Source organism: Pinus tabuliformis, chromosome 1_1 (genome assembly GCF_031772625.1).
Source record: "Pinus tabuliformis cultivar Carrire ecotype Pingquan chromosome 1_1, CPIR1, whole genome shotgun sequence".
Taxonomy (NCBI): domain Eukaryota; kingdom Viridiplantae; phylum Streptophyta; class Pinopsida; order Pinales; family Pinaceae; genus Pinus; species Pinus tabuliformis.
In genome coordinates, this window is record NC_142297.1 from 139687497 (window position 1) to 139701366 (window position 13870).

Sequence of the window (13870 nt, forward strand, 5' to 3'; positions counted from 1 at the left end):
CAATAGATAGGAAGATCAACAAGATACAATTTTTCAAATGGAAGGGATGACCAAAAACTTACTAGTCTCAATTTTAATTGATCTAGGTTCTAGATATAGTTATTTCAACCATAATATTGTAGAAAAATATGAATTTCCAAATAAAATCCATGAGGAATAATGGCTTGTTCAACTTTCCTCTAGGAAAAACATATGGGTAATATATTTGGATGAGTCGTGCCCCATAGAATTGAGTGGCATGACCACCTGAGCTAAAATAAATTTGTTTCCATTAGGGTGATATTATATTTTGATCAGTATGGATTAGTTGGTAGCCCACATGAACAAGGTTGATTGTTATAATAAGGCACTAGAATGTCTCAATGATGTGAAGAGATAGTTTTACAAGGGATCAGGAGGTTGATTTCACTCAATCAATTAATTACGGTGCAAGTGAAGCATTGTAGTAGAAAATGTTGTGTAATCTGTGTTATTCATGTGTCTGAGGAAAAATAAGACATTATGGACCTTTTCATAATTCACCATGTGCTAAAACAATATTAAAATGTGTTCTGAGACAAGTTTCCAGGCTTATCACCTAAAAGATACATTGATTTCACTATCAAGTTAATCCTAGGAACAATGCCAACAATGAAAACTCCTTATCACTTAAGCACACCAGAGCTTATTGAATTGAAATTGTGGCCGAAGGAAATGTTGGAGAAGGGTTACATTCGACAAAAAATTTCATATTAGGGATGTACTTTCCTATTTTTAAAAGGAAGGAATACATGTTGAGGTTGTGCATAAGTTATCGATAGTCAAATAAGGTGATAGTAAAGAATAAATATCCATGTTATAGGATTGACAACATATTCGACTAGTTAAGAGAAGTTGTTGTGTTTTCCAAAATCAATCTATGACCTGTGTATCATCAGGTTAGAGTCAAGGATGAGTACATTCATAAAGCTAGATACAAGATGAGGTATGGTCATTATGATTTTGTAGTAGTTCCCTTCGGGCTTAAAAATTCCCCAACAACCTTCATGTGACTGATGAATAATATTCTTAGGCATTAACTAGATAAATTTGTACTAGTTTTTTTGGATGACATCCTAGTGTATTCAAGGAATAAATAAGAGCATGAAAAACATTTGAGAGAATTTTTGCGATTTTTGAAGGACCATAAGTTGTATGCAAAACTCATTAAATGTGAGTTTTTCCAAACCCAAGTTCACTACTTGGGACATGTTAAATTTCAAAAGAAGGTGTGGTTGTAGACCTAGAGAAGATCAAGGTTATAATGGAGTGGCCCACTTCTCATAATGTTACATAGGTTAGATCCTTTATGGGATTATATGGACACTATCAAAGGTTAATCCCAGGAACAATGCCAACAATGAAAACTCTTTATCAGTTAAGCACACAAAGCTTATTTAATTGAAATTATGGCCAAAGGAAATGTTGGAGAAGGGTTACATTCAACACAAAATTTCATATTAGGGATCTACTTTCCTATTGTTAAAAGGAAGGAATACATGTTGAGGTTGTGCATAAGTTATCGATAGTCAAATAAGGTGATAGTAAAGAATAAATATCCATTTCCTGGGATTGACAACATATCCAACTAGCTAAGAGAAGTTGTTGTGTTTTCCAAAATCGATCTATGACCTGTGTATCATCAAGTCAGAATTAAGGATGAGTCCATTCATAAAACTACATACAATATGAGGTAGGGTCATTATGATTTTGTAGTAGTTCCCTTCGAGCTTAAAAATTCCCCAACAACCTTCATGTGACTAATGAATAATATTCTTAGGCATTAACTAGATAAATTTGTACTAGTTTTTTTGGATGACATCCTAGTGTATTCAAGGAATAAATAAGAGCATGAAAATCATTTGAGAGAATTTTTGCAATTTTTGAAGGACCATAAGTTGTATGCAAAACTCATTAAATGTGAGTTTTTCCAAACCCAAGTTCACTACTTGGGACATGTTATTTCAAAAGAAGGTGTGGTTGTAGACCTAGAGAAGATCAAGGTTATAATGGAGTGGCCCACACCTCATAATTTTACATAGGTTAGATCCTTTATGGGATTATATGGACACTATCAAAGGTTCATTTGTGATTTCTCAAATATTTCTACAAATTTGAAAAAAATCTTAATTACTTTGTATATCCTAGAATTTCAAGTGATGATTGCAGATGGAGGTACCATAAATTATTCAGGGAAGTGTAATAAGATGAAGTTAAATATGGGGGAGTATTTATTGGTTAGTCCCATGATTGCAATCCAAATGGGTGGTGTTGATGTTGTATTAGTGGACCTAATAAATAATTTGACAATTACTATGGGGGGGAGTGAATCCGTAATTGTGTCTTTTCAATTAATGAATTCAACTTAATTTCCCTTTTAAAGTATTTTCATTTGCAGCTAATAGCGTATGTAAATATTCATATTTATTTTTTTCTTTTTCAGTTATCAGAGAGACATTTGTGTGTGTGTGTGTGTGTATATATATATATATATATATATATATATATATATATATATATATATATATATATATATATATATATATATATATATATATATATATATATATATATATATATATATATATATATATATATATATATATATATATATATATAATATATATATATATATATATATATATCTATATAGATATAGATATATAGATATATCAAAAGAATTCACACAAATGAGACATTCAACATCCAACACATGAAGACATGAGGTATAAGTGGAAACCCATAAAGGGTGAAAACCATGATTTTTCGACCTAAGTGATGTCAAGGAAAGCTCCTACTCCCCTATTACATCACATTTATGTAGGTTCCAACCTGCAGGAGGTTTCTACCTCAATACTTCTTCAAACTTCAACTTGCAAGAAAGCTCCAACTCCCACAATTTTTTTGTAGGCTACAACCCACAAGAGGCTCCTACCTCAAAAGGGTCCAACCTATTATTTATCAAGCTACCACTTTAAAGGGAACTACAATCCCCCATAAAATTACAAATTAGATTTTTTAGTTACTTGGTATTTGTCCTTGCTCTAAAATTAACTTTAGACCTATTTTTTTTTACTTATTCTCTCTGCTTCTCATCTTCAAGTCTACTCCATGTTTGCTACTCTTTGTCTTCCTCTTTTCTCCTTACTAGGATTGCTCAAGGACTCCTTCATACAAATTTTCAATTCACAAAACGTAATTCTTGTTCAACTATGTATCTTTTATAAACATGGTTCTCTGACTATTTTCATTCTATGCAGGAATTCAAAATGAGGAGTTTCCACTTGGTATTACAAGACTATTTTCATCTCACCTCTTCATTTTCAGTTGAGTCTCAATTAGGAAAATTGTTCTTTGTACTATTTTCACATCCAAAGAATCATGGTTAAGCATTAATTATTGCATAAAACAAGTCTCAGATATGGAAACATGATATAATGCAAGCTAGTTGAAGATAGGGTGTGTTACTCTCTAGGGTAACATAGTTTACAGAATAGATGACCTATGTTATAATGTTGTTCCTAAGAGAAACAAGAGCATTACTATTATAAAAAGTCCAAAAATATAAATTATTTTTTACAACTAATTTTGTTCAATAAAATTAATGCATTCTTCAGAATCTGTTCTCTAGTTCCCTGGTTCTTCAACCTTTGTTCTATGGTTCTTATGTGCCATATATTCATTTTCCTATTTTATACAACTGATTATGTTCAATAAAAGTAACATGTTCTAGACACTTTGTTCTATGGTTCCCTGGTTCTTCAGGTTTTGTGTTCTAGTTCCTATGTGTCATATCTTCATTTTGTTTGAAGTGTAAATATCCAAGTAATCATCAATGGACAAACATAAAATCATTTGTACATCACATGACTTAATCAACCTTTTCACTTCACATCACTTAATTATCCTTTGCATTGCACATCAATTTGATCAACCTTTTCACATCAAGAAATCATCAACCTTGAGCAATCAACACAATCAACATGAGAAACTCATAAACATGACAATGATACTTTGAAATCAATTCCAACATTACCAACATTCTCCTCATTTGGAACTGGTGGAAACACTATGCTCCTCCTCCTAAGAGTCATCCTTCTTATTTCTCCTGAGAATTACTTCTCCTTTCCTCACCTCCCCCTTTGACATTAATTTCAAGGGTAATTATGTGGTGAATATTGTGTCATGTTGTGGACTTTTGCAAGAATCATTGCCAACTATATTTGAAGACTTTTATATGTCAATATATGGATCAGTATGAAGTAGAATGATTATACCACTATATTCATGTTATTTATTACTGTGAGAGTAATATGAGAATGTACTCTGATGATGTAAAATCATTGTTTAATCCAACGGACGCCATATCCATATCATAGTACTAATTAAATGTTAATGTTCAAGCCAGAGATAGAGTTTGATTTGTTTTATCATATTCATATCATGAATCATGACTTGATATTCATTGTGCCATTGTTGTTTACCATATTCAATGCCTTAATTTACGATAGAAAGGGTAATGATTGCTTGTTATCCATCCTCAAACCTCTATCCCAATAAACTTTAGAATAATGTGGCTATATATTCAATGTATTTGTGGAGTGCATTCATGAAAATAATTAATTCTAGTAGACAACTATATATACACCTATTTCATCAGATAACCAAGTTGTGTAGCATATTTTACTAAAAATTATTGAGCATAAAAGAAAATCATCACTTTGAGTGTGTATAATAACATGGAAATAAATAAGGAAACATGAGTATCTTGTGTGAGAGCCAAGTATCTTAACCAGTTAGAATACCACCACTTCTTCATGTACAATGGAATATCAAATACATTATCAAATGTTGACTTGCATTGGTGTGATACCTTTGGATTTTTTTCAACTAATATAATGGTTATGAGTTTAGACTCGATGTTCTTCATTGTTATGGATCCAATATATTCTCTTTGATATCTCCAGTGTATAGGATATTAAAATTAGGAATTAGGAACATTTCTGTCAATGCGTCATAAAATGATGGAATGTTTTCTAGAACGGTAAACCTTTTTCCATTTCACACCTCATTCCACTGACTCATTCAAATTTTGTAACACATATCTAACTCATTCGACCTTTAGCTTTCCTTTGTTGATATGGCACATCTTCTTATTTCTATCAACAACTATTTATTTCAAACGTATGTGTTTATGTTTCCATTAAGTGGTTGATCCCTATCCTTTGTCAACTTTGTCCATCCCAAAACTCTATCCAACAGTCTATCTGACACTCCTCTGTTAACATAATTATTATTCATTACCTTTCACTTTTTCATTATCTACTCTCCTTAGTAGTGTTAAAAATAATCACTTTCTTGGTCACTTGAGTCTCTTTGGGTTATCAAAATTTTGATTCCTTCATTCTCCTCTGTGAATCCTCTTCTATAAATTATCTACTACAAATTTGATATATATGATATAGCGTTAATGAATTTAGTGGCAGCTTTCGGCATTCCGAGATGATACGCTTGAACTCGTACTGCAGACTCCAGCTGATGATATATGCTCTAATGTTTATATGATGGAAGCCTATGATAAATTCGTGATCCTCTTTATGAATCCTCCTATGCACAAGATGTGATGTCCTCCTCTAAAAATGAAATGTCACAAATATAAAAGCCCTTCAATTTATGAGGTCAGTGTTGGTCATACTTGTTGAAGCTTATCTCTATGTTTATCTTTACTATAGTATCTTTTCACTAGATCTAATGTATGTTTTTTTTGTATGTTTATGTTTGAATGCTAGGATTATGTATATTGTCTTCAGTCGTTAATGGTTAATTTTTGAATACGATGAACTATGAGTTAAGTCTTTGTGTCATGATTATTTCTTTTCATTTTTTAGAAAGGAAATTATTGCATTAAACATTGATTGGCCTCTTCACGGAAATATACACTAAGTATTTTACTTGACCAGTATGTTATATCACTATTAATGTTCTCTGCTCATAACTGGTTTTGGTGGCAAGACTTTGGCACAAGACTTTTGAGTGTTATTTTTTTCAAGAATAGGCCTCTCTTCCTGCTTGAATGCTTGTTTTGTATATATTATTTTATACTTCTTGTTGATACTCACCCAGGTATATCACATAGTGATAAGAACATGATGAATTGATGCTACGCTCATACCCTTGTGAGGTAGTGACTCTTCATTTGATCAACATAATTTTGATAAAATTATTTTTTCTGTCAAACCATACTTGCTTCAACCTTTTCATAGTAGATGTCTTTGAATTTATTTTGTGCTATGCATGTAGTATGTGTTTAACTTCTACATTTATGTATGAATTTTTAGAGCATGATAACTTTACTTTTGTATCTATAATTAATATGGTTTGGATTTCATTGATGCGACATGCTACATAGAAGACACCTTGTGGCCAGACATAAAGAAGGTGTTTTCGCTGCGACAAACACCCTCCAAAATTTTGTGTACAATTGAATTTTGGAGCCTACTGTGGAACTTGAGATCCCTTCTTGGATTGGAAGTGTCGAAGTCACTTACTACACATGCTTAGTTTGTAATAAGTGCATGAGTACATTCTTCTATGTAATCTTGGACAAGCATAACATGTTGCATCAAGACTGTACTTGTGCAATATTCAATCCATGTTGACAGATACTGTCCACTGACAATGACAATTTCTCACATTCTAGTTGTGTGTACTTCCATTTTTATGATTTTTGCAAACCGTCGTTTCCACACACCTTTATTTTTGTGAGTGTCATTTTCATGTTTTCGGTTGTCGCTTTCACTTGGTTTCACTTTAATTAGCATCATTTTCATGATTATTTTCTCTAGCATGTGTTATTTTCACTGTCATTCACATAGCGCAAGAGTCATTCGCACTTTAGAAATTATCTTATTTTCGCATGTTAGTTGTCACACAATGTATGTATGTTTTTTCTAGTGATTTCAAGGGGTAATATTTGTGTGAATGAGTTTCTCTAACCATTTAAACATCAGTTGCACTCATTCCCAAAGTTTTAAGAACTGTCGCACAAGTGTCATCACGGTCATCACAAAGTCTACCTTTAGTGTCGCACTTATCGTAAAGTCATCGCAAAGTTATCACATTGAGGGAAATATGTTTTTAACATGTTTCAGATCATATATGTTGTGTTTTCAAATTGTTTCAAGCGTCTTATCATAGTCAAGTCATGTCATTTTTCACAATAGTCCTTTCGGTCCCACACTTAGCCAAATTTCAAAAAATTCCTAGAAACCTAGCCTGATCTAGCCCTCCTAAACTGCGCATTCTGCAGTCTCAACCCTCAAGTAGTGACCTTGTCTCTTAGCATTGTGCAATGTGCAGTCTCTGCCTCAAAGAACTGCACATTCCGTAACTTCAGTGCTCAAACCCCAAACTTGGCCCCTAGAATTGTGTAATTCATCCTCCCATCCTAGCCTTAACTATGCATTGCATAATATCTAGCCTCAAGTTCATCTTTGAGCTCCTAAAATGTGAAAATGCACAATGGCCCAACCTCCTTTGCCTCCTAGAAATGTGCAGTTCTCCCGAGCAATGCAAAACCCTATATCTAAGCTCACTTTGTTCAAAAATTGTGCAATTTTTCTACCCAGTCCTGCATGAACTATGCACTGTGCAGTATCAAGGCTCAATCTCATCACTGACTCCCTGAGATGTGAAATTTCATAATCACTTGAGCTCATCTATCCTCCAGAATTGTTGATAGGTTGATCTAGTGCCCATCCCCTCAGCCTGTCACCCGGAGCTCAGAGACTACGGAATTTTTTCCACAGCCTAACCTGAACTACACGTTACATAGTCTCAAGGCTCAAGGTCACCCCTGACTTCCTGAGTTGCGTAATTGCATAGTTACTAAGTCTCTTTCCCTTCATATCATCCGTTTCTAGCTCATTTAGTGGATCAATATGCACCATATTAGATTAGGGTTTTATTAGACTGATATCATCTTGTCATGAGTAGATTGCAGACACAAGTACTCTATCATGCTATGAATAGATAACGAATGAGATGGAATAGGAGGATATTCTAGAAGACACATATGTAGATGAAGAAATAAGATGATCATCAGGCAAGAATACGAAGGAACAACAAACTCTAACAGAAGATCAAGATCAAGATCACATGGAATAGTCCTCATCTTTGAGTCATAAGGAGGAGGAAGAAGAAGAACATGTACCATATTTTCAAGAAGACACAAAGAAAGAAGCAACAAGAAGGATAGCTTGGCATTGCCACATCATCATGTAGTTCAAGCTATCAATGTCATGTCATGTCTTATCACAAGTCATCACATGCCAAGTCAATATTGTGGATTATGTAATTACCTATTCGAAATGTATTATAAAGTGGAAGTCTAAAGGACACATTCAGAATATGAAGATTCATGTAAGGTCAAAGATCCATATCAAGTCAAACAGCCATGAGGGTACTCAAAAAGTCACAAGGAAGGTGAAGCATCACATCTTGGTTATATATACAGCCTTATTATATGAGCAAAGGAATTTTTCACCTTGGCTCCTCACACAAGGTAGTATAAAGATAATCTAGTTCTTTTGAGGAGCAAGGAGTGGCTCCAACACTCCACTATTGGAGCTAGTGATGTTCATTATATACATGTATCTTGGAACTTTTACTTAATATAAGAAGACTTATGGGACAACACATTCTTCACTCATAGATTATGGATATTTGTAATACTATTATTTAAATGTTTTTAATTCATGTTTCCTTTCATCTATGCTAAAGTAGTTCAGCTGTTTTGGTTATTTTGGTACTTATCATATTGAGAATGTGTTGTAATTGTTATTATTGTTGTCTCATCCTCGTCGATTATTCTGCTGGATATTAGACAAATCTTCCTTGTTACATTAGTTGCAATGACTGTCATATCTTTGTGGACTATTCTGCTTGATTTTGTACAGATCCTTCTTGTTCATGTGTGTCTCTAATAGGGTGGTACTACTACCTCTCTCTTATAGGCTCACTTCTCCTCTCCTCCGCAGTGAAATAAATTTGACACACATATGACCAAACACCCACCAGGTACACATAATTCATGTTCCTCTCTCGCTGATAATTAGATCCAAGGAAAATATATAAGAATACATGGAAACCGGGCTAATATTCTAGATCGGGCTCCTACTCCAAACAATGTGAGGTATAATTTGGACTTCACATCGGGGAGACCCCTTGGTTGATGGATTTCTAGCATCATCAAGAGAAGTATTGGTAGTTACTGCTCCTCTTTGCTTAATATCAATAGCGTTTATTTCACTTTATATATATCCAAAAGGATTTCTTTCTTTTCTTCCTTCAAGATTCAAAGAACATTAATTTAATACATAAGAAATACAAAGTATTTTGATGAGTAGGTCATACATATTTAGGGTCATTAAAGCTAAAGAAAAGTGAGGAATTAAAATGTTGCAAAAATATACTTTGAGCTAGACTCATATTCAAAATGCTTTGACTAGGTATGCAAATGTTAAGATAGATCATATGCATTTTTAACAACATATTCACTTTGTTATATATATATATATATATATATATATATATATATATATATATATATATATATATATATATATATATATTTGCACAAGATTTTCTACCAAAGGATAAACTTCTGAATGATGGAACAAATTGATGGTATCTTTCATGATGAAAATGGTATGGTTCATATTGCTTCTCTAGTTGTCTTGAAGTCTTGAACCTTAGGGTAATGCACCATTCTTCATTTCTTCTTTTTTCATTCAAATAATTCTTACTGCTATTGCAGAGTCTCCCCCTTAGATAATCCATTCCTTTTCATATTCTCTACAATCCTTAAAATCTCCTCTTTTAAGTCAAACTAATGACAAGAGGGAGCAGGGATTATCCCCAAATTTTGCCTTACATATTCGAATGGATCTCTTACTAGTGGCTTAGTAAATATATATACTATCTACTCTTTAGTTAATATGCATAACAACTCCATTTTTTGGTCAATCACATGTTCTGTAAATAAGTGATACTTTATAATAATATGCTTAGTCTTAGAATGAATCCCTGGATTTTTTAATATGCTTATTGCACTAGTATTATCGCACTTAATATATATTGGTTTACTAAAAAATACATTCATATCTTGTAGAGTTTGTTTCATCCACAACACTTATGTGCAACAAGTTGCAGTTGTTATGTATTTGGATTTTGTTGTAGAGAGATATATGGAGGAATTTTTTTACTTAACCATGCAACCAATGATTCTCCTAAGTGGAATACACCACCACTCATACTCTTCTTGTCATCTCTACAATTGGCCTATTTTTCATCTATGTATATTATCAATGTGAATTCATTTCCTTTCGGGTACCATATTCTGTAACTTATAGTCCCTTTCAAAGATATGAAAATCATTTTTGTTGCTAGTAGATGACTTTGCTTAGGTGTTGACTAGTATCTCTCCACCAACCCAGCCACCAATGTTATATCTATTCTAGAGGTTTTTATATATATTAAACTTCCTATAATATGTTTGTAAAGATTCTCATCAAAATTAAGTGATTCATCATCTGCACACAACTTGCATCCAACGACCATGGGGACCAAGACATGTTTACATTTTTCCATTTTGAACCTCTTTGACATAACTTTATGATACTTCTCTTGAGAATTGAATATACCTTCTGAATTTTGTGAAATTTGTAGACCCGGGTAAAAGGTAAGTTCCCCAACCATTGACATCTCAAACTCAGACTTCATTTCATCAACAAATGATTATACTAGAGTTCATCTTCATTGGCCTTTTTGTACAAGTTACTATCAGTTGCACCTCTTTTGAAGCCTTTCTTTTGGAGGTACTTGTCCAACATAGAGTACTAAGACCATGGTACTTTCTTAAGTCCATAAAGTTTATTCTTTAACCTACATACATCATTAGAATTATATGAAAATAAGAAGCCCTTAGGTTGTTCTATATAGACTTCTTCCTTAAGTTCTCCATTCAGAAAAGCTAACTTTACATCCATCTGGTACACTTTGAAATCCCTATAACAAAGAAAGGTAAGAAACATTCTGATTGCATCTAACCTTACCACTGGAGAAACTTTTTCTTCATAGTCTAGTCATTCAACCTATGAGTAACCCTTGCATACTAGTCTTGCTTTACTTCTGACAATATGCCCCTATTCATTCAACTTATTTTTGATTACTCGTTTTGTATTAATGATATTATTTCTTGTTGGTCTAGGTGTTAGTTCACAGGTCTTATTCTACTCAATTTTAATTATTTCAATGTTCATATCATCTATATATTATTTTTCATTGCTTGCTTCTGAAAAAATGTTTGGTTCAATCTTTGACAACATTGGAATTTGGGCTTGAATTTGTTGTTTCGGCAAGTTTCCTCCTTGCTTGAACTCTTGCTTTTTTTTTCACCAATTATTTGACTATAAAAATCGTGCTTCTGCACATACCTTAATGGAATCTTTGAATGTGTCTCTATTCCTTTCGAACCTTCAACCTAGTTTTCTTCTTATTCATTGACATGAGGATCTGGAGGATTGATAAAAATTGTATTCTTGTTCTTGTTAGGAAGCACTTCTCAAAATTTACATCTATAAAATCCACAATCTTAAGGATCTATTTATTATAGCACCTGCATACTTTACCTTTTGTCAAATATTCCAAAAATATTCCTCCATCTAACCTCGAATCAAACTTCCCTAGATTTTCATCATCTTTTTTGATATATCACTTATGTTCAAACACTTTAAAATGTTTGATAAATGTTTTCTTACCAAACCAACATTCATACGGTATCTTATAATAAAAAAAATCTAAGATGCTCCTTATATATAATGTGAATTATTGTGTGAATTGATTCTTCCCATTAGGTTTGAGGAATGTTTCTCTCTTGCATCGTGGTTCTAGCCATTTTTTGTACAAACTTGTTCTATCTCTCTGCAAATCCATTTTCTTGAGTGTCTACAATAGTATATTACATTTTTATACCAAGTTCATCACATAAGTCTACAAATTCATTATATGTAAATTCACCTCCTTTATCTCATATTATACTCTTTATCTTGCACCCTGTTTCATTTTATGTCAATGCCTTAAAGATTTTAAGCTTCTAAAATGCTTATGACTTCTTTCTTAAGAATTCTACCCATGTCAATCTAGAATAGTCATCAATTATCATAATCAAATATATTTCTCCTCCTTGTGCTTCTGTTTTGGAAGAACCAAAAAATCCATGTGTACTAATTGCAGAGGCTTACTACTTGACAACCTATCTTTGATCTTGAATGAACTTCGAGTATGTTTTCCCATTTGGCATGATTTCAAATAGGATTTTGAGGTTTTGTTATTTTTGATAGATCTCTAACTGCTCTTGTTTTACTAAGCCTTATTATGTTATCAAAATTGAGATGGCCTAGCCTACTATGCCATATCCAGGACTCAAGTTGTTTTCTCATGCAGCACTCTTCATTATCTTCCTTCAATATATTTACATTATTTTCTTTTGAACTCCTTTAGCCAAGATCTTCCCTATTGTTTTCTGACCTGATCTCACAATCTTAATCTCTAAAGAGGATATCACAACCTTTGTCACACATCTGACTAACACACAACAAATTATGTTTCAGTACTTCAAAAAATAGTACATCCTGAGCCTTTCCTCTACCATTATTCAAGTTGACTATACTCTTTCCTTTAATTATTCCTATTGCATCATTTATGAATGTGAAATTCATTATTTTATTTTCATCTAAATATAAGAACTTACTTTTATCCCCTGTCATATGTCTAAAATAGTCAAGGTCAACATACCATTGACTATTTTGATTTTTAGCATACAAAACTAAGCAACACTTATTAGCTTTCTTTTCTTCCTTCTTATTTCTCCATTGCATAATTTCTTATGTTCTACAATTGTTCTAAGATAGTGACCTACTATATATGAGTCAACATTAATATGAATTGTGCCTAAAATTGTTACAGTAGAAACATTTAGTGATATCAAAAGGTTGAGAAAATGGATTCCTATCTAGACTCATGTTTGTTTTGATACTTGTAAATATGTTTCTTACCTCACTTCTTTTAGGATTTCTCATTTTATTTCTTCTGACATATGCTCTGTAATTTGTAGATTTGTGTCCAAAAATTTTACACAAGTAACAATATCCATATAAAAGGTTTCCATATCTAGATATGGTTGATACTTGAGAATAGAACATCCTTGGCATTTGATAACTTTGTCCCTTGAAAAATTATCTCTAGTAACTAATTATCTATTTTTCCATAATTTTTATCTACTGTAGTTGACTGGAAATGGTTCATTGATGTTGTTCCTTAGGTGCAATGTTGCCTTGTTGATTATGTGTGTTGTTGACCTCCTTATTCTTAGGCTGATGTGGACTGTCTTGTCTCCTGTGACTACTTTTACAAAACTAATGGTCCCATGGAAAATTTTAGGGGCTAATTTTCGCCCAGTGGGCTAATTTTCCATGCTTTTTCCACAAAAAAGATTCGCCAATTTCCAATTTTATAAAAGACAATTCACCCAAATTTTAGATTATAAAATGTTTTACTTTAAAAATCGCCAACATTATATAGAGACTATATATAAAATCATTATAAATTTGAGTAATTCTACAAATATATCAATAAACATTTTAGAGTTTTCATATTAGGGATTAGTGAGATCGCCAATCTTTTAAACTTCAAGAAAAGTTTCCATCCTTAAAATTTTCCTTGAATGGTCCTTTTGTCTTTTGTATTCTTTTCACTAGATTCACCTTCATAGTCTAACCCAACTTTCATAAGT